At 37.4% G+C, this 21772-nt stretch overlaps 1 pseudogene; it reads right to left on the bottom strand.

Moving 5' to 3' along the window:
* Positions 1 to 491: 491 nt before the first annotated feature.
* The window catches only part of LOC103677667, a 110205-nt pseudogene continuing 88924 nt past the window's right edge, over positions 492 to 21772 (bottom strand).

Genomic DNA, 21772 nt, shown 5'->3' with positions numbered 1-21772 from the left:
TGGAGCCTCAGGGACATATGGAATGATATAAAAAGGTCTAACTTATATAAAATTGAAGTTTTGGAAGCAGAGGAGAGAATGGAATAACAATCTAATATTCATGTGAGTGAATAGAAATGGGTAAAAATACAGGAGGAAGCATGAAGAAATTTACCAGAACTTCACCCTGTCAGAAGAAACTTCAGATGTCTTATTGGATTGTCTGTTAAAACCCTTTAAACTTTCAAAGTACAAAAACATTTCTTATTTGAAGTGATTTTTTTTTTAAAGTTCTTTCTCTCTTTTCCTCCCACCCTCCCGCCATGGCTTCTCCTCCTCTGTCCTCTGTCTCTTCCTGTCAGCAAATGTTTATTGAATCCCTACTATATTTTCTGAAGAACAAAAGCGTTACTGAGTTCCTACTGTTAGCCTCCACTAGAGAGTACCTATTAAGCTCTTTGGTTGTAGAGGCTCAATACTGCTTGGGTGGAATTGGGGGCGTGAGCTTCAGATAGACCTAGTTGGGATGTGACAGGTTGAAGGCAAAGGACCACCACTGGAGATTCACTCCAGCACCAGATTCTCTCTACAATTTCCATCTTCTCAGAACTGCACTGGAGCTTGGCTCTCATGGCATCATGGATGTGGATGTTGTAGACACTGGTTTGGTTTTGTGTAGGACTGCTGGGAGGCATGCTGTTGTCTTAGCATCCAAGCATCATCTTTGGTCTGTTGCCGCCAGAAGCTTTCTTTCCTGTTTTCCTTACTCTCTAGCAATCTACCACTTAAACTTCTCCTCTACTGGGCAATTGGAGTCGTTATTTAGCCATGCAATGTTGTCTTTTATTATGTCTGGGTTATTAAAATTATTTCCTCAATCTCTCCATACATAGGCAAAAATAAGTATACTGTGTAACATATTGGAACTGGCAAATATTGATCATTGTCTAGAGAAGGGAAAATTATCCCTAGAACATGCATAACCAGGAAGCCAACTCACTCATCTGCCCACCTTCAAGAACATGGAGCCGAACATGACGGACACAGTCCCCCACCTGAAACTTCATTCTCTGCCATTCGATAGCCCTTCTTCAGGCCTGATCAGCAGCACATTTCATGCCAACAATGATTAAATGCCAAGAAGATTTTCATCATCACCTTCTGCTACAGAAATCTGGGATATATGTTTCTTGGGTATCACCAGAAAATGTGTTGGTGCTTGAGGGGAAATGTCATGGAGGGCAAGGCACTGGTTGTCTTCAAAAATGATTTTGGTGGGGATTTCCTTGCAAATGATCTTCCTGAAGATTGTATGATGACCAGGCCAGGGGGCCTGAGCCTTAATGATCTCATCTGCTCCCTCGGCCTCCCTCCTGTGTAGCCCCTGGGGACTGGAGTGTTTTCTTTTTAATCAATGTAAAAGTTGATTTAAAATTTTAGTTATTTTCTGCTATATCTACTTTAAAATTTTAGTTATTCATAGAGTCTGACCACCAAAGTCTAAGCTTATTTTTTTAATTCAAATATAATTAACACAGTGTTATATTAGTTTCAGGTGTACAATATAAGGATTCAGCTGTTCTATACATTTATCAGTACTCATCAAGATAAGTGTACTTTCAGTCCCCTTTATCTAGTTCACCCATTCCCTTCCTACCACCTTCCCTCTGGCAACCACCAGTTTGTTCTCCATACTTCAGTGCTTTTTTTTTTCCCTTTGTTCATTTGTTTACTTTCTTAACTTCCATATATGAGTGAAATCATATGGTATTTATCTTTCTCTGACTTATTTCACTTAGCATTATGCCCTCTTAGTCCATCCATGTTGTTGCAAATGGCATGATTTCATTCTTTTTTATGGTTAAGTTATATCTATATATCATCTATATGTATATCTATATCTATTTATCTCCACACATGCCATCTCTTCTTTATCCATTCATCTTTTGATGGACACTTGGAATATTTCCATATCTTGGCTCTTATAAGTAATTCTGCCATGAACCTATGACTGCATATATCTTTCAAGTTAGTGTTTTTTCTTTGGGTAAATACCCAGTAGTTGAATTACTGGATACTATGGTATAATTCTATTTTTAATTTTTTAAGGAACCTCCGTACTGTTTTCCACAGTGGCTGCATCAGTTTGCATTCCCACCAACAGCGCACAAGTGTTCCCTTTTTCTCCACATCTTTGCCAACATTTGCTATTTCTTGTCTTTTTAATAGTATTCTTATTTGTTTGAGGTGATATTTCATGGTGGTTTTGATTCACATTTCCCTGATGATTACTGACACTGAACATGTTTTTATGCATCTGTTGGCCATCTGTATGTATTCTTTGGAAAAATGTCTATTTGGGTCTTCTGCTCATTTTTTAAATAAGATTATTAGGGTTTTTTTGTGTGTGTTGAGTTGTTATAAGTTCTTCATATATTTTGGGTGTTAACCCCTTACTGAATATATCATTTGCAAATATCTTTTCCCATTTAATAGGTTGACTTTTTGTTTTGTTGATGTTTTCCTTTGCTGTGTCAAAGCTTTTGATTTTGGTGTAGTCTTAATAGTTTAATTTTGCCTTTGTTTCCTTTGCCAGAGGAGACATATCTAGAAAAATGTTTTTATGACCTATATCAAAGAAATTACTGCCTGTGTCGCCTTCTAGGAATTTTATGATTTTAGGTCTCACATTTAGGCTTTTAAATCCATTCTGACTTTACCTTTGTGTATGGTGTAAGAAAGTGGTCCAGTTTCCCAAAATCATTTGTTGAAGAGACTCTCTTTTCCCCATTGGATATTCTTGCCTCCTTTACCATAGATTAATTGACCCTAAAACTGTGGGTCTATTTCTGCACTCTATTCTGTTCCATTGATCTGTCCATTTGTGTAGCAGAAGCATACTGTTTTGATTACTATACCTTTGTAGGGTATCTTGAAATCTGGGATTATAATACCTCCTGCTCTGTTCTTTTTTCTCAAGATTTCTTTAGCTATTTGGAGTCTTTTGTGGTTGCATACAAATTTTAGGATTAGTTTTTCTATTTCTATGAAAAATGTTGGTGGTATTTTATTAGGGATTATATTAAATCTATAAATTGCTTTAGATAGTATGGACATTTTAACAATACGAGCTCTTCCAATCCATGAGCATGGAATATTGTTCCATTTGTATCATCTTCAATTTCTCTCATCAGTATTTTATAGTTTTCAGAGTACAGATCTTTCACACCCTTGGTTAAGTTTGTCTGTAGGTACTTCACTCTTTTTGGTGCAATTGTAAATGAGATTGTTTTCTTAATTTCCCTCTTGTTACTTTGTTATTAGTATATAGAAATGCAACATATTTCTGTGTATTAATGTTGTATCCTACAACTTTACTGAATTCATTTATCAGTTCTACTAGTTTTTTGGTGCAGTTTTTAGAGTTTTCTATATATAGTATCATGCCATGTGCAAGTAGTAACAATTTTACTTCTTATCAATTTGGATGCCTTTTATTTCTTTTTCTTATCTGATTGTTGTGGCTGAGACTTTTAGTACTATGTTAAAAAGTGGCAAGAGTGGGCATCCTTGTCTTGTTCATGATCTTGGAGGAAAATCTCTAGGTTTTTTTTTTTAAGATTTTATTTATTTATTTATTTATTTATTTATTTATTTATTTAGAGAGCACAATCAGGAGGAGGGGCAGAGGGAGGGAGACTCTCAAGCAGACTCTGTGCTGAATGTAGAGCCTGACCTGGGGTTCGATCTCATGACCCAGAGATCATCATCTGTGCTGAAATCAAGAGTTATATGCTTAACTGACTGAGCCACCCAGGTGCCCTGGTCCTGGACTTTTGTTTTTTGGGAGATTTTTGATTACTGATTCAATGTCATTGTTAGTAATCAGCCTGTTCAAATTTTCTATTTCTTTGTCATCCAGTCTTGGAAGGCTATATATTTATAGGAATTTATCTATTATTATTTATCTGGTGGTTTAATTTGTTGGCATATAATTTTTCATAAGTCTCTTATAATTCTTTTTATTTCTATGGTGTCAGTTGTTATTTCTCCTCCTTCATTTCTGATTTTATTTATTTGAGTCCTCTGTCTCTTTTTTATGTGTCTGGCTAAAGTTTCATCAATTTTGTTGATCTTTTCAAAGAACCAGCTCCTGGTTAGATTGATCTTTTCTCTTGTTAAAGCCTCTATTTCATTTTTTTCTGCTCTAATCTTTATTAATTCCTTTGTTCTACTAGCTTTGGGCTTTGTTCTTCTTTTTCTAGCTCCTTTAGGTAGAACATTAGATTGTTTATTTAAGATTTTTCTTGCTTCTTAAGGTAGACCTGCATTGCTATTGCCTTTCCTCTTAGAACTGCTTTTGCTTCATCCTAAAGATTTTGGATTATTTTTTTTTTTCATTTGCATCATTTATTTTTTTTATTTCCTCTTTGATTTCTTGGTTGACCCATTCAATGTTTAATAGCATATTGACTAGCCTGCATGTGTTTGTGTTTTTTTTTTTAAAGATTTTATTTATTTATTCGACAGAGATAGAGACAGCCAGCGAGAGAGGGAACACAAGCAGGGGGAGTGGGAGAGGAAGAAGCAGGCTCATAGCGGAGGAGCCAGATGTGGGGCTCGATCCCATAACACCGGGATCACGCCCTGAGCCGAAGGCAGACTCTTAACCACTGTGCCACCCAGGCGCCCCTGTATTTGTGTTCTTTCCAGAATTTTTCTTGTGATTGATTTCTAGTTTCACACTGTTATGGTCTTAAAAGATGTTTAATTATTTCAATCATTTTGAGTTTATTGAAACTTGTTTTGTGGCCTGATATGTGATCTGTTCTGGAGAATGTTCCATGTGCATTTGAAGAGAACGTGAATTCCTCTATTTTTGGATGGGATGTTTTAAATATATGTGTTCGGTCTATTGATCCAATGTGTCATTCAAAGCCACTATTTTGTTGTTGATTTTCTGTCTGGATGATGTATTCACTGATGTGAGTGGGATATTAAAGTCCCCTACTATTATTGGTATTATTATCAATTACTTCCTTTATCTGGTAATAGTTGCTTTACATATTTAGGTGCTCCCATGTGGGGTGCATAAATATTTACAATTGCTATATTCTCTTGTAAGATTATTGCTTATCATTATGTGGTACTCTTCTTTGTCTCTTGTTATAGTCTTTGTTTTAAAGTCTAGTTTGTTTGATATAGGTATTGCTACCTCAGCTTTCTTTTTGCTAACATTTGCACTATAAATGTTTTTCCATCCCTTCATTTTCAATCTGCATGTGTTCATGTGTCTTTGGGTCTGAAATGAACCTCTTTTAGGCAGCATTTAGACAGGTCTTATTTTTTATTCATTTAGTCACTCTATGACTTTTGATTGGAACATTTAGTCTATTTACATTCAAAGTAATTATTGATAAGTATTTCTCATTGCCATCTGTTACTTGTTGTGTGGTTCTTTTTGTAGTTCTTCTCTGTTACTTTCTTCTCTTGTTTTCTTTTGTGGTTTGATAGCTTTCATTAGTGTTATGCTTAGATTCCTCTCTATTTTTTGTGTATCAATTACAGGTTTTTGATTTGTGGTTACCATTAGTTTCATATATAACACTTTATACATATAGCAGTCTATATTAAGTTGATGCTTAAGTTTGAACTCTTTCTAAAAGCACTAAATTTTTACTCCAATTTTTATGTATATGATCTCATACTTTACATCCTTTTATTTTGTAAAACCCTTAGGCTGATTTTTATAGATAGAATTTATTTTACTGCTTTAACCTCTGTACTGGTGTTATAAGTGATTAATCTACTAGTTTTATTATGTTTGTATTTATCTGTGAAGCTTTTCCCTTTCATAATTTTCTTATTCCTGATTGTAGCCATTCTTTGCACTTAAAGAATTTCCTTAAACTTTTTTGGAAGGCAGGTTTAGTAATGATGAACTCCTTTAACATTTGTTTGTCTGGGGAACTCTTCATCTCTCTTTCTATCTCGAATGATAATTTTGTTGGATAGAGTATTCTTGGTTGCAGGCTTTTTGCTTTCAGCACTTTGAATATATCCTGCCACTTCCTTCTGGACTGTGTTTCTGTTGAAAAATCAGCTGAGAGCCTTATGCGGTTTCCCTTGTATATAACTGTTTTGTTTTTTCTTGCTGCTTCTAAAATTCTCTCTTTATCACTACTTTTTTGCCATTTTAATTATTATGTAGTGTAGTGTGGATCAATCCCTGAGCTGATTTTGTTGGGGGTTCTCTGTGCTGCCTGGACCTGGATGTCTGTTTCTTTGCCCAAATACGAAAATTTTCAGTTATTTCTTCAAATAAATTTTCTGCTCCCTTTTCTCTTTTCCTTGTGGGATCCCAATAATGTGAATGTTATTATGCTTGATGATGTTGCTGAGTCCATTAATCTATTCTTATTTTTTTTTAATTTTTAATTTTTTTTTCTGTTTAGCTTTCCTGCTTTTCTTTTTAAATTTTTTAATTTAAATTCAATTAATTAACATACAATGTATTATTAGTTTCAGAGGTAGAGGTCAGTGATTCATCGCCTTATATAATACCCAGTGCTCATTACATCATGTGGCCTTCTTAATGTCCATCACCCAGTTACCCCATCCCCCACCCTCCTCCCCTCCAGCTACCCTCAGTTTGTTTCCTATGATTAAGAGTTATGGTTTGTCTATCTCTCTGATTTTGTTGTTTTATTTTTTCCTCTCTTTCCCTCTGATCCTCTGTTTTGTTTCTTAAATTTCAAATGTAAGTGAGATTATATGATAATTGTCTTTCTCTGATTGACTTATTTTGCTTAGCATAATTCCCTCTAGTTCCATCCATGTCATTGCAAATAGCAAGATTTCATTTTTTTGATGTCTGAGTAGTATTCCATTGTGTGTGTGTGTGTGTGTGTGTGTGTATATTACCTCTTCTTTATCTGTTCATCTGGTGGTGGACATCTGGGCTCTTTCTATATTTGGCTATTGTGGACATTGCTGCTCTAAACTTCTTGAGAACGCAGGCCAGTAGCAAGTGATCTCATCCAAATCTCTCCCGATCTCAGTCCTAATCTGGTGAGATCTCAAGCACATCTTGCGAGATTTCTCCTCACATCCCATGAGCTCTCAGTACAAATCTCATTAGAATGCAGTCTGAATTTCCTGAGATCTTATCCAAATCTCTCCAGAGCTCAGTGCACATCTTGAGATCTCACACACATCTTGTGCAATTTCTATCCAAATATTATGAGATCTCATTCCAAATCCTGATAGAACGTAGTCCAAATTTTGTCATATCTTTTCCAGTTCTCATGAGATCTCTCACACATCTCCTGAGATTCATAGCCAACCTAGTGAGATCTTAGTTCAAATCTCGTGAACTCTCATCCAAATCTAGATAGAGCTCAGTCCAAATTTCATGAGATCATGAGTCTTAATTGTTTGAAATCTTTTCTGACAATTTCTCTTTAAGGTCTAAAAAGGGTCAACATCAAAACCTGCAGATACTTGCAGAGAGAGTATCAGCAGCTTGAAAGAAAATCTAATACCATGTTGAAGGACACAGACATTAAAAAATCTGATTCAAAATGCAATATTAAAAAGATAAACTGAACTGGAAGAAGATTCAGGAACATCCTAATTTATTTCACTTATATTTTCCTTTTAATGTATATGCAATATGATAAAGCTCTATATCTAAATAATTTTTAAAAGTCCTTTCAGTAAGTATAAAATAAAGATTCTAAGAGATAAGAAAGTGTTGTGTCATAATTTGAGTGGTAGCTGTTTTCCTTAATGGTACATGAAGTAATGGTACATTTTATAATCCATGGTATCTAAGATTTGATAAAATATAGTGTTTCTGTATATTCTATTACTGCACCTTTCCTTCAGTACTTCATTTATTTGTTTGAAATCTATTGAAATCTATTAGTTGTAATGTCCTTGAAAGCCAAGTGATGTGTGAGTGTGTGAGTGTGTGTGAGTGTGTGTGTGTGTGTGTGTGTGTGTGTGTATAATCTTCCTGCATGAAGTACCATGTCTGGTGTATAGATTTTTTATAACTATTTCTTAAGCAAAATTTGTAAAGGAGATCAAGAGCTGAAAAAGTCACCATTAAAAAGATCAAATGAGTCAGAACTAGTCCTGGGTCAAATGTGCTCCAGGCACAAAACCTCCTTGACTGACCCCTCCATTTACCTTTTTTTTTTTTTTAAAGATTTATTTATTTGAGAGAGAGAGAGCACACTCACAAGCAAGTGTGAGTGGGTAGAGAGGCAAAGGGAGAGGAAAAGGGAGAGAAGCAGACTTCTGCTGAGCTGGACCCTGGTGCCTGTGGGTTGGGGGGGGGGGGCGGGCTCCATGTCACGGCCCAGAGATCATGACCTGAGCTGAAATCAAGAGGTGGGCACTCAACCAACTGAACCACCCAGGTGCCCCCCCATTTACTCTTTGTTTAGATGACAATGAAAGTCTTTTGTCTCCACATCCAGAGTACCTGACTCCAAGACTTGCTCTAGGAAGGGTCCAGTAGTGAGTATGACAGAAGGGAAAATAGGAGAGAGGTTGAATCCTAGAAGTCCAATGTGAAAGGCTACATAGTCATTTGGGGTGATAGATGGTCAGCGCCAAGAGTGGTCTGGTGAAGAAGGCAATTCTGATAGATACTGGGCTTATGTATATGGTCTTCAAGCATTTTTTGCTTAATTGACCTCCCACACATTTTCAAATTGATCTCAAAGATTTTTCATCATAAGTTTAAGTAACTGCAAAGGATGCAATTTTTGGTACTTTATAAATACTCACATTGAAATATGAAACAGAATGGCACCTGGGTGGATCAGTCTTTAAGCGTCTGCCTTCGGCTCAGGTCATGATCCCAGGGTCCTGGGATCGAGCCCCGCGTCAGGCTCCCTGTTCAGCGGGAAGCCTGCTTCTCCATCTCACATGCCCCTTGCTTGTGTTCCCTCTTTCACTGTCTCTCTCTCTGTCAAATAAATAAAATCTTTAAAAAAAAAATATGAAACTGCTACATCACTATTTTAAAATTTAAAAAATTTTTAATTTATTTTTGAGAGAGAGAGAGCTAGCAAAAGTGGAGGGAGGGGTGGACAGAGCAGCAGACGCCCCATTGAGCAGGGAACCTGATGTGGGACTTGATCCCAGGATCATGACCTGAGCCAAAGGCAAACGCTTAACTGACTGAGCCACCTAGGTGCCCTACATCACTATTTTAAATGTATCCAATGGGATTCAAATATCATAATGATTTAATACACACTATCATCCAGTTTAAATATATATGATTAAGCTCTTTTTTTTTTTTTAAGTTTTTATTTATTTATTTGACAGAGAGAGAGACAGCCAGCGAGAGAGGGAACACAAGCAGGGGGAGTGGGAGAGGAAGAAGCAGGCTCATAGCAGAGGAGCCTGATGTGGGGCTCGATCCCAGAACGCTGGGATCACGCCCTGAGCCGAAGGCAGACGCCCAACCGCTGTGCCACCCAGACGCCCCAAAGCTCTTCTTTAAATTTGGAAATTCTTACAATTTTCCCTTGTCTTCCTGAACTTGAGTTTCCAATTTCAGGAGAGCACAGTATACCAAAAATACTCTATCAGACCTACCAAATGGCAATTGTACCTATTATTTAAAAATTTATAGGCACTCTGTTTACCCAAATCCAATACACACTCAGGAAGGATGGGGCAAATAAAGATATTGTTAATTTTATTACATTTTGCTAGTATTATATGTTTGATAAAAAACTTCTGTCATATGGCTTAGTTTTTCTACTTTAAAGCTTAGAGTAGGAAATTTAGTTCATTAATGATCAACATAGAGCTTATTTAGAAAGCAATAGCACATTGTCAAACCAATCAACCAAATCAGACTTACTTCAACTCAGAAGATGTCTGACTTCATTTTTTAAATCTAAAATTAGTTTTGAGATAATTATATATTCACAGAAAATTGCAAAAGCAGTAGAGATTTCATGTACTCTTCACCCAGTTTCCCCCAATGGTTGCATCTTACACGTCAAACCAGGAACCTGATATTGGTACAATGTGTGTGTATAGGTCCAGGTCATTTATCACATATATGTATTTATGTAACCACTATGACAATCAAGATACAGAACTGTTCTATCAGCACAAAGATCTTCCACAAGTTACCCTTCTTCCCACTTCCATCCTTAACATCTCGGGCTAAAATGTGTCATTTGTTGTTGTTATTGTTGTTGTTTGTTTGATCCCTCTGGTTTTTTGTGTCTTTTTCTTATTTTTCTCCTGTCGCCCCATGGGTTTCTTGATGTTTTTTAGAATTCCATTAGGATTTATGTGTAATCCTTATGAGTGCATAGCTTTGTGTGGGAGGTTTTTTTAGTGGTTACTCTAGGTATTACATTATACATATATAACTTATCACAATTTCCTGCCATTGACATTTGATCAGATTGAGTGAATTGTAGAAACCTTACTTCCCTTTAAGCCCCTTTGCCTTTCACCATTTGTAATATAACTGTCTTAAATATTTCCTCTATGTACCCTGAGAACTATATCAGAGAACATTATAATTTTTGGTTTGACCACCACACACGATTTAGAAACTCAGGGCAGGGAAGTTTATTGTATTACTCATATTTTTATGCTTTCCATTGTTCTTCTTTAATAATGTTCCAAAATTTTTTCTTTTAGTATTTACATTCTGTTTCAGGAAGTTCCTTTACTGTTCTTTTAGGGTAGACTTACTGGTAACAAATTCTCTTATTCTTCCTCCTTCACAGAACGTCTTAATTTTCATTTCATTCCTGAAGGATACTTTTGTTGCATACAAGATTTGGGGTTAAAAATTCTTCTCTTTCAGGACTTGAAAAATATTTTACTATTTCTTTTGGCCTCCATGTTTTCCAATGAGAATCTTAGAATTCCACACCCCCCCCCAATAGGTAAGATGTTTCTTTCTTGCTGCTTTCAAATTTTTTCTTTTGCGTTCAGAAGTTTGATTATGTTGTGTCTGGCATGAATGTCTTTGGGTTTAATCTGTTTACGGTTTGCTCAGCTTTTCGGGTGTGTAGATTTATATCTCTTGCCGAACTTACAAAATTTTTAGCCATTTATTCTTTGAATACTTTTTCAGCACTATTCCCTTTCTTGTCTTGTTCTGAGACTGACAACATGAATGTTAGCTCTATTGTTTTAGGCACAAATCCCTAAGGTTCAGTTAATTTTTTTTTTTTTGCAGTCTTTCTGTTTGTTGTTCAGATTGGATAATTTCTATTGTTCTATTTTCCAGTTCACTGATTCTTTCCTCTGTCCTCTCCATTCTTCTATTGACCCCATTCATTGGGACTTTTATTTCAGCTATTATATTTTTTAATTCTAAAATTTTCATTTGGCTCTCTTTCGTATCTTTTAATTCTTTACTGAGTTTACTATTTCTTTGCTGAGACTTACTTCTTTTTTTTCCATTTGTTTAAATCATGTTCAAAATTGCTCAAATAGTTTTATCATGGCTGCTTTGGAGTTTCTATCAGATAATTCTACCACCAGTGTTATCTCAGTGTTCAAGTATATTGATTATCTTAACTCAGGTAAGATTTTTTTTTTTCCCGTTCTTGGTGTGATTAGTGATTTTTTATTATATCCTGAACATTTTTTTTTTATTTTTTAATAATGATTTTTTATTATATTATGTTAGTCACCATACAGTACATCCCCGGTTATCCTGAACATTTTGAATGTTGTGTAATGAGACCTGGGATTTTATTTAAATGTTCTGTTTTAGTAGATCTCTGNCACCATACTGGTAGGGAAAGGTGGACATCACTCAGTTGTTCTCAGGAGGGGTAGATGTCAAGGTTCCATTAACTCTGGGATAGAGTGCCTCCCTGTTGGGCAGGAGTGGACATTTAGACTCCCCATGAGGACTTCATTGACACCATGGAGGAAGGCGCTCTCCTTACCACTGGTGGTAGTGAAATCCTGGCTCCATACTTGGCCCTCTCTGACACCACTGTTGTCATAGGAGAGCACTCCTTGTTATGGCCTGGTGAGATGGAACTCTGGCTCTCTATATGGTCTTTGCTGGTGGGAGTGGGAACATGGCCTCATTTTTTCCCATAGAGTTGAAGTAGGGCAGTTGTGGCCTACATTTTTTATCTTGATAGGCAACCCTTTTTTGATCTTTGGTTAGAAAGAGATTTTTTTTTCCTCTGCCTGTTGGTGTTTCTGACTTCTTTAGTGCCCAATCCAGGGTCTACAGGGCAAACAGAAAAACCAGGGAACTCATTGTTCCATAGGTCCCAAGGTCCTTCACTTTAATGCCTTCTTCTCTCCACCTTTCAGAGTCTTCTTGCGTTTTATATAATGTTCAGAGTTCTTAGCTGTACTTAGCAGGAAGAATATAGAGACCTGTGCCCTACTTCATCATTTTCTAGAATTGCAAATCTGACTTCATTTCTAAACTAAATAAATATGCCAATAAGTAGATTTTGAGTTATATACTAGAAACTATGAAGAAAGAAATTATGGAATGCGTCATATAAAAGTGATGAATAATACAGTTGAATCCATATTTAAATATTTTTAATCTAATAGATATAATTTATCCTCTTTGTACTAACATATATAAACAAAATAATTCAATACATAGTTTCTCATTACTTAATTTGTAACAAGGTAGTGTAATGTATAGGTGAAATGAAGAGTTACCAAAAAAGTAGAGATTATAACCAAAGTCATGGCATTTCTTGGGTAAGTATGTATGTATGTGCATATGTGGTGTGTTATATTTTGATGCCTGGCTTTTAAGTATATTTCACTAACGTTCAGGTATAAACACAAATAGCACCATAGTTTTAGTTTGAGCCTAAAAAAAGTTTGATAAGATCAAAGTTCTTACATATGAAACAAAAGAGAAAACTATATAAACTGCTGAAAATGAATCAGTCTGGCAGCTAACATAATTTTATATTTTATTAGTAAGGGGTGGAAATATTAAACTTTTCATAAGATAAGGATTAGAATATTTCAAGGTATGACTAAATAAAATAGGTTTTACTGCCTTATTTAATACTAACACAAACCAAATCCTAAAAGAAACCGTACAGAAGTTTATCTGTGCATTTTAGCCAATGTACCTTAAAAATTAGAACTCTCAGAAAACATTCCAGTAACATTTAAAAGATCTATGGCACTAACTCATATTGTTTTGGCTGGTGGAAGGTACTTTTTTTTTTTTTTTTTTGGCTGATGGAAGTTGCTTTTCTTTTTTCCCAGCTAATAACATATCTTAGGGATGAGCATTGAGAATAGCTGAAAAGAAGTGCTTACATTTAAATACATTAAAAAAGGACCATTTTTGGTACCAAATATTTCCCACAGATGCTCTTTTTGCCTTGCTCTCAACAGATTCTCCCTCATGAATAATGAATTCTTTGATAATAGGGGATAGACAAAGTGAAGTCATTAAATAAAATTATCATTACTCCCACTTCATTTCATTTTTATTTTTACTACCAGCCCCTTTTTATTGTGTATCTTCATTTAGAATGGTCATGAAAGAAGTTACTCTCACCTTTTTTTTTGGTACCCTGACAATTTTGACACTGGAGGCGGGGAGTCAGGTCACGGCTCACTTTCAGTAAAGTGAGAAAGGGGCTCTTGGTGAGCACAGGTGCGTGATTAGGCAAATCTGTTTCAGGAAAGTATATGGGTAAGTTTGAGAGCCTGGAAATAGATTTCCCAGAATTATAGGGGAATTCTGGTTCGAGGTGGCAACATGGGATCCTGACCTCACCTCCTCCCAGAAACACACCAAATCCACAGCTACATATGGAATGACTTTCTCTGGGAAAAACCTCAAAACCGGTTGGCTGACCCCTATACATCAGGTTAACAAAAGAAGGGCCACAGTGAAGCAGGTTGGACAGCTGGGACACAATTTAGCCATAAATTTCACCACAGCATGGTGACTATAGTTAATAATACTGTATTGCATATTTGCAAGTATCTAGGAGGATGGATCTTGAAAGTTCTCATCACAAGAAAAAGAAATTTGCAATTATGTATGGTGGTGGACGCAAATTGGACTTGGTGATCATTTTGCAATATATACAAATATCAAAATGTTACATTGTATACCTGACCCAATATGATATGTCAACTGTACCTCAATTTAAGAAAAAAAAAAAAAACCCACAACAAAAACCTATAGGAATTCCTATGCCCTTCGGAAGGGCTTTGCGTAGTCCCAGATCTGTGAGTCCCCAGTTTGACCATCTCCGCAGGGATCACTGCTCTGGTGTATGGGCCTTGCGATGTGAGAAGGAACAAGAGAATCGAGCTGATACTAAGACCCTATGAAGAGTGACTCTGTCGGTAACGATAGGCGTAACTTGTTTTATTGCCCTTCACTTGATCACACTTTGCAGATGGGGTCCTTTTTACAAATTGAAAGTTTGTGGCAGCCTTGCATTGAGCACGTCTATTGGCACCATTTTTCCAATGCCGTTTGCTTACTTCATGTCTTCATGTCACATTTTAGTAATTAACACAGTATTTCAAACTTTTGCATTATTATACTGCGGTGATCTGTGATCAGTGATTGCAAATCATGAAAACTCAGATGATGGTTAGCATTTTTTCACAATAAAGTAATTCTTAATTAAGGTATGTACATTTTTAAAGACACTGCTATTGCACAGTTCATAGACTACGGTAGAGTGCAAATGTAACTTTTATATGCACTGGGAAGCCAAAAAATTCACTTGACTTGCTTTATTGCGATATTCACTTTATTATGGTGGGGTAGAATCGAACCTGCAATAAGCCCACCTTATTAGATTATCAGTGTGTTTGGTGACAACACTAACACAGAAGCTGTGGGAGGTACCAGAGCCCCTGCTGAGTTTAAAAACTTAGAATTGGCTCTTTTCACATTGGTTAGAATAACTGCATATTCCCTTTTTGAGCACTCTTGCTTATTTCTGAAATTTTGACTCTCTTCATTAAAGTTATATGGGGGTAATCACCCACTGATAGAGGTTTAAAATTAGCTGGAAAGGTACTAGGGTCACTAACTGGATTAATTAAATCACAGGATGAAGCTCTCTCAGGGCTGAAAATGCTGTGCTATGTTTCCTTTCTCATAAAGGTGGTGAGTTCGACCTTTATTGATAACATTGGCATCTGTGAAGAAAAAAAGACAAAAGAACTTGCTGGTTGCTTGCACAGCAGTTAGAGAAATCTTTAGAATTTTTGCAGCTGGAATTAAAAATCTATTGGTTACAGATGATTAACATTGTAAAAATCAGAGACTGGAAGTTGATGGCGCATAACATCCTTGAGTAGGAAAGAGTGAGTTGGTATCATCACTGTTTCTGAAAAGCCAGACTCAAAAACTTGCATGCCAGAACCCGCAGGCATTTATTTGATCAGCCTTCTAGTCTTCCAAACCCCCAATCATTAGCTTGGTCCAGGCCCAGCGTGGTTAGTTTGCAACTTGTCATTTCCCTCCTTTGCAAAGTCTTAAGAGATGCTTATCAAAACATTTGAAGAGAATATAAAAAGGAAATTATATGGAGTAAAAACCAGGCAGCCGAGAGCTATGGTGGTCATCACTAAATATGGATACTTTTGACAGAGTCAGAACTCCAGGTCCCTGAAGAGAAATTATGCATTGGGGTGTAGGACTTTGTGTCTGGATGTCATCTCTTCACCTACTTTGTTCTGTATCCAAAAAAGGAGGATTAGTTTTGGGAGTAGCATTTCTACCCACTCTGGAAGAACCCTTTCTTTTTTTAATTTAAATTCAATTAACCAACATATAGTACAACATTAGCTGCAGATGTAGTGTTCAGTTACTGATCAGTTGCATATAACACCCAGTGCTCATCACATCACATGCCCGCCTTAATGCCCATCACCCAGTTACCCCATTCCCCCAGCAACCCTCAGTTTGTTTTCTATAGCTGAGTTTCTCATGGTTCGTCTCCCTCTCTGATTTCTTCCCAGTTTCTCCTCCCTTCCCCTATGATCCTCTGTGCTGTTTCTCACATTCCACATGAGTGAAACCATATAATTGTCTTTCTCTTATTGACTTATTTCACTCAGCATAATACCCTCCAATTCCATCCACATCAATGTAAATGGTGAGATTTCATCCTTTCTGATGGCTGAGTAATATTTCATTGTGTGTGTGTGTATATGTGCATAAATATATGTATGTGCATATATCTATATATCTATGTGTGTGTGGAGATATATATATCATCTATCTATCTATCTATCTATCTATCTCACATCTTCTTTATCCATTCTTCTGTCAGTGGACATCTGGGCTCTTTCCACAATTTGGCTATTGTGGACATTGCTGCTATAAACATTGGGGTGCAGGTGCCCCTTCAGATTACCACATTTGTATCTTTGGGGTCAATACCTAATAGGGTAATTGCTGGGTCATAGGGTAGCTCTATTTTTAACCTCTGTACTCTTTTCCAGAGTGGCTGCACCAGCTTGAATTCCCACCATCAGTGTAAGAGGGTTCCCCTTTCTCTGCATCCTCACCAACATTTGTTGTTTCCTGTCTTGTTAATTTTAGCCATTCTGACTGGTCTGAGGTGATCTCTCATTGTGGTTTTGATTGTATTTCCTTGATGCTGAGTGATGTGGAGCATTTTTTCATGTGTCTGTTGGCCATTTGTAGGTCTTCTTTGGAGAAATGTCTGTTCATGTCTTCTGCCCATTTCTTGACAGGGTTATTTGTTGTTGTTGTTGTTTGCAAGATTTTATTTATTTATTTATTTATTTGAGAGAGAAAGAGCATACAAGCAGGTGGAGCAACAGGCAGAGGGAGAGGGAGAAGCAGACTCCACATCGAGCAGGAAGCCTGACATGGGACTCGATCCCAGGACCCCAGGATCATGACCTGAGCCAAAGGCAGATTTGAGCCACCCAGGCCCCCCTGGATTATTTGTTTTTTGGGTGTTGAATTTGATAAATTCTTTATAGATCTTGGATACTAGCCCTTTTTTAAATTTATTTTTATTGTCTTGCAAGAAGTTGCTGTAGTCGAGGTCGAAGAGGTTGTTGCCTGTGTTCTCCTCCAGGATTTTGTTGGATTCTTGTCTCACATTTAGGTCTTTCATCCATTTGGAGTCTATTTGTATATAGTGTAAGAAAATGGTCCAGTTTCATTCTTCTGCATGTGGCTGTCCAATTTTCCTAACACCATTGTTGAAGAGACTTTCTTTTTTCCATTGGATATTCATTACTGCTTTGTCGAAGATTAGTTGACCATAGAGTTGAATGTCCATTTCTGGGTTCTCTATTCTGTTCCATTGATCTATGTGTCTGTTTTTGTGCCAGTACCATATTGTCTTGATGATTATAGCTTTGTAACACAGCTTGAAGTCTGGAATTGCGATGCTCCCAGCTTTGGTTTTGTTTTTCAATATTCCTCTGGTTATTCAGGGTCTTTTATGGTTCCATACAAATTTTAGGATTATTTGTTCCAGTTTTGTGAAAAAAGTTGAAGGTATTTTGATAGGAATTGCCTTGAATGTGTAGATTACTCTGGGTAGCATAGACATTTTAACAGTATTTGTTCTTCTATTCCATGAGCGTGGAATGTTTTTCCATTTCTTTGTATCTTCCTCAATTTCTTTCATACGTGCTCTGTAGTGGAAGAATCCTTCTAAAGCAGAAAGTAGAATGGAGTACTTGATACTTTTATTTAAAACATGGCCAGGACTACAATTTTGTTAGGTCCTTCATTAAAAATTCCTTTGAATAAACTATAATTAATTTATGCCAGAAGAACAAGACAACAGAAATTGTGCTTCTTTCACACTTTATGGCTGAGTGAATTGATTCTAATCAGTGAGTCTGTATGTTTGAATTGTACCTTTGTGCTTTTCTCAGTAAGCCTATAGTGGTGATGAGCTTGGGATGGAGCGTTTATAGAGCTATCTTTTCATGGATTTGATGTAAAGCATCAAGAAAGTTTATAATAATTTTAATTGATAATAAGGAAGCAGAGGAGCAGAACAGAAGATAGTGTCTTAGTGTTTAGAGCCCTTGAATTTATTGTTGCCTTTTGCAAAATCAATTAGTCACCTCTGATAAGAAGCCTGCAATTTCAGGTGCTTACAGTTGCTTGACCCTTCAAAGCTACTCTCTGTGGGCTCTTTATCTGGCCTGGCTGCTGGAGGCACTGGCTGTTTTATATCCATTATTTGATTAAAGATTTAACAACTTTATTAAGGAGATATTTTCCTCATTTTGCATCGGGGAAATGTGAGGTTCAGAGAGGGTTTGCCCATGGATCACAGCTATAGTCACCGTGAGAGAAAGGATTCAGTCCACGTCTGCTCAAACTCAGCTGGACATTTTTGTTCTACTGTTATTCTACTCACCATCCATTGAAGCAAGGGGCAGACTGAACCCAGTCAAAAGTTTTCAGGAGCTACCTGACACTTTGTGAGAGCAGGCAAATCTCTAAGAACATTCCCCACTGAGCAGCGAATCCCAACGAGTTCCCATAGTCCTGGCTTGTAGAAGAGGGTTGAACTCTAAATTAGGGTTCAGTGCCCTAGCTCTGTCTCCTGCTCATCCTTTAGAGTTCAGGCTGGACTTGATTCCTTCAAAGAAACCTTCTCTGACTCCCGTCTAACATGGGTTTCCAGATCATAATACTGATCAAGTCATCTTTAGTCATCTGTGTCACCCATTAGACTTGGGAGTGCCTTATTGTTATTTTCTTGGTACCTAGCAAATTGTCTGGAGCTCAAATGTTTGCGGGATAAATGAAGAATGTAACTAGCTTCTCAAGAGACTTTGGAAAGATATATGTGTCTAGGTCTCAGTTTCCCCTAGTGAAAAATGAAGAGCTTGTCCTATATGACCTCTAAGGTCACTTCAGATGTAGAATTTTGCAATGCTAGCTATAAGCTATGCATTCTATTAGAAGATATTCGAGCTCCTTGATCTAAATTCCTGGATCTTTCTCTTGCTAATTCCTGCAGGGAGGGGAAGGCACCTTGTCTTATTCCCATTGTTTCCCAATACCTATGTTACATGCTCAGTATATGTTCATTGAATGGATGGGTCCTCAGTCTTTAGTTTCCAATGTGCAAAGACAACAAACTCTGTTTTATTCACATGACCACGTGGCCTCATATAGGCAGGATTCTATATCTGGCTCTAGAACAAAGTCAAAATGCTCCACAGCTGCCCTCATTTAAAGATATCTAGCTAGAAATGGTGGGCAAAGGTTCAGTGCCACATCAAGCCATCAAACGTAGGCCTCTAGTGACTTTGCATATTGGATTAACATTCACAGCCGAGATCCTTGGAACTGGCGTGATTTTTCTAGGGTCCCACAGGCAGGAGTGGCAGAGCTACAGCTCAGTGCCAGGCCTTCTGACATTAAACCTAACACATTTTTAATTTTCCACGTTGCTTACAATAAGTCGATTATTTTGGCTCACCAAGACAAGCACTCTGAATATGTGTGTCACTGATCCCACACAAGAATGACTTGCTGCAAGCCGTTTTCCATTCCTTGAAACAATGGCAGACATATACCCTGCCCCTTAAGAGGACAACTTCACAGTGATGACATTGAGAGGAAAACGTGCTCACTGGGACTCCTGTCCGTACAACACCTTTCTCTAATACTATTGAAATTCCCACTGGGAACCAGGAATTTTCTGCTTCTCTTTACCTCCTCCCAGAAGAACACTAAACTAGTGTGTTCTATTTCTATACCCAAAAGTAATATTACACTGTATGTTAACTGGAATTTAAATAAAAACTTGAAACTCCAATAACATAAAATAAAATTAAATTAAAATAAAATATAATAAAATAAAATAAAAAAAACTAGTGTGTTTTATCAATCAATATTGTGTATTTTCTCCGAACTGTGAGATTCCTGAAGGCGGTGGCCATGAGTATTCTCCTTGAAAATCCACGTCCATCACAATAACTATCACACTGGGTGCTGAAGAGCCTGGAGAACTGACGTGACTTGTCTCTACTGAATTAGCAGTGAGGAAGTTAAATAAATATTGCATTATTGAAACAAAGCAAAAACTGAAATAACTGCTTATTTAAGAAATGCTAGCTACCTCCAGCATTAGGGGCACCCGCCAGGCTTGCCGGTCTGGCTCCTGAGGCTGCAGTTCCTCGGCTGCACTTCTGTGGATCAATCTCTCCTGCTCCATCAGTTGTCACACTGCTTCTCTTTTAATGCAGCATAACAAACTATTTTAATAATGCATTTGTTATACAATGAGATCCTCTTAAATCTAGTTCCGACGGCCATTTGGAGACACAATATGCTTATATTCTCAAATTTTACTGTTGGAGAAAACTGAAATCTGAATATTTCCCTATCATTCTGATAAATTTTCATCGTGGACCCTCATGTGAATAGTACAATTTAGCCAATGGCCTCTTATAGATAATAGACCAATATATCAGAATTAAACAGAGCTGAGTCCATGCATCTTTTAAAATCATCAAATACAGAGTCCTCCTGGTCACATAAATATAAATGAAAGTTTGATTATATCATAGTCTGCAGGCGTACAGCGTGTGTGATGATAGCTGGCATGCCAGCATAAACTATTGATTATTAAAGTCAGATATGAATTTTTCCAGCAGTGTCTCCAAGCTTGGACTCTTTAGTCTGCTCTTGTTGGCCACATTTTGTAAAATCTGTATTTTTTCCTTTCTGTGTGCAGGAGGGAGGGATCATTCTCAGGAGCCCAGGACAGTGCTCTGGATGTGAGCACAGGCTCTGGTGTGCGGGCAGTGTGTTCTCTCCTCATCTTGCCATGCACTAGCTCTCTGTCCTCGGCGCCACAAGACCACCGCGGCTCTCAGTGGGGGGCTCCTGGGAAGCTGGAGGAGGATTGCATATCACGGCACCGGCTCTGACACAGGCTAGACTGCAGAAGGCTTTCCTTTGGACTTTTCCAAGAGAACCCTGAAGTTCTTCAGAACTCCTTTTCATTTCTCCTACAACGCAACACAAACCTAGGACAGAGAACCTTCAAGTGCAGCAGGAGACACGGGATTCACAGAGACGAGCAACAGGTGACACTGGCAGAATGAGTGGCTCAGAATGCCTTCCTTCCCTATGATCTCAAGAAGAGACACATTCTGGATGTGAGTCCAGAATCTTGACATTAACTTGAACCATGTGAAATAATTTTCATTCATCCCTTCCTGACATATGAAAAGGGCTATTTAATATGGCTCAACCTAACAGGGCTTGGGAACAACAAGTTGGAGGTGGGGACTTGGGAGACTTGTAACTGGGTGTGCAAAAAAAAAAAAAAAAAAAAGCCCTGGGGGGCACTGAAACCCTCTCTGTAGCCACCCCCTTGACACCACCACCTGTTCTGGGCTTGATGAAGAAAAGGCAAGTGTGAAGGGCTGTGATATAACCATCAGTAGCTAACACTAGTTCAGAGGACTTACACACACACACACACACAAAATTACTGACCTTTCCTTTTCCTTTTTGATTCTATCTTTCATTTGCCAGTGACCCAAAGAAGAGAGAAAGGGGGGATTCACCAGGAATTTAAAAAAATCCCCCAAATATTTCAGTTATAAATAGAGTCAAAATTCAGTGAAGCAGAATCTGACATCTGAGTCTTCAGCTGTGATTTTACTAGTGTAAGCATTTATGGGATTAATTTTTCAGTATGAAAGAACGTATTTTGAAAATTAGAGAAAACATACTTGAGGTGCTCAGTGACGGAGTTCCGTGTTGCCCAAG

Source organism: Ursus maritimus, unplaced genomic scaffold (genome assembly GCF_017311325.1).
Source record: "Ursus maritimus isolate PB19 unplaced genomic scaffold, ASM1731132v1 scaffold_10, whole genome shotgun sequence".
NCBI classification, from domain to species: domain Eukaryota; kingdom Metazoa; phylum Chordata; class Mammalia; order Carnivora; family Ursidae; genus Ursus; species Ursus maritimus.
The sequence above is the reverse complement of the archived record's forward strand: the minus strand, read 5'-3'. Positions and strand labels throughout refer to the sequence as shown.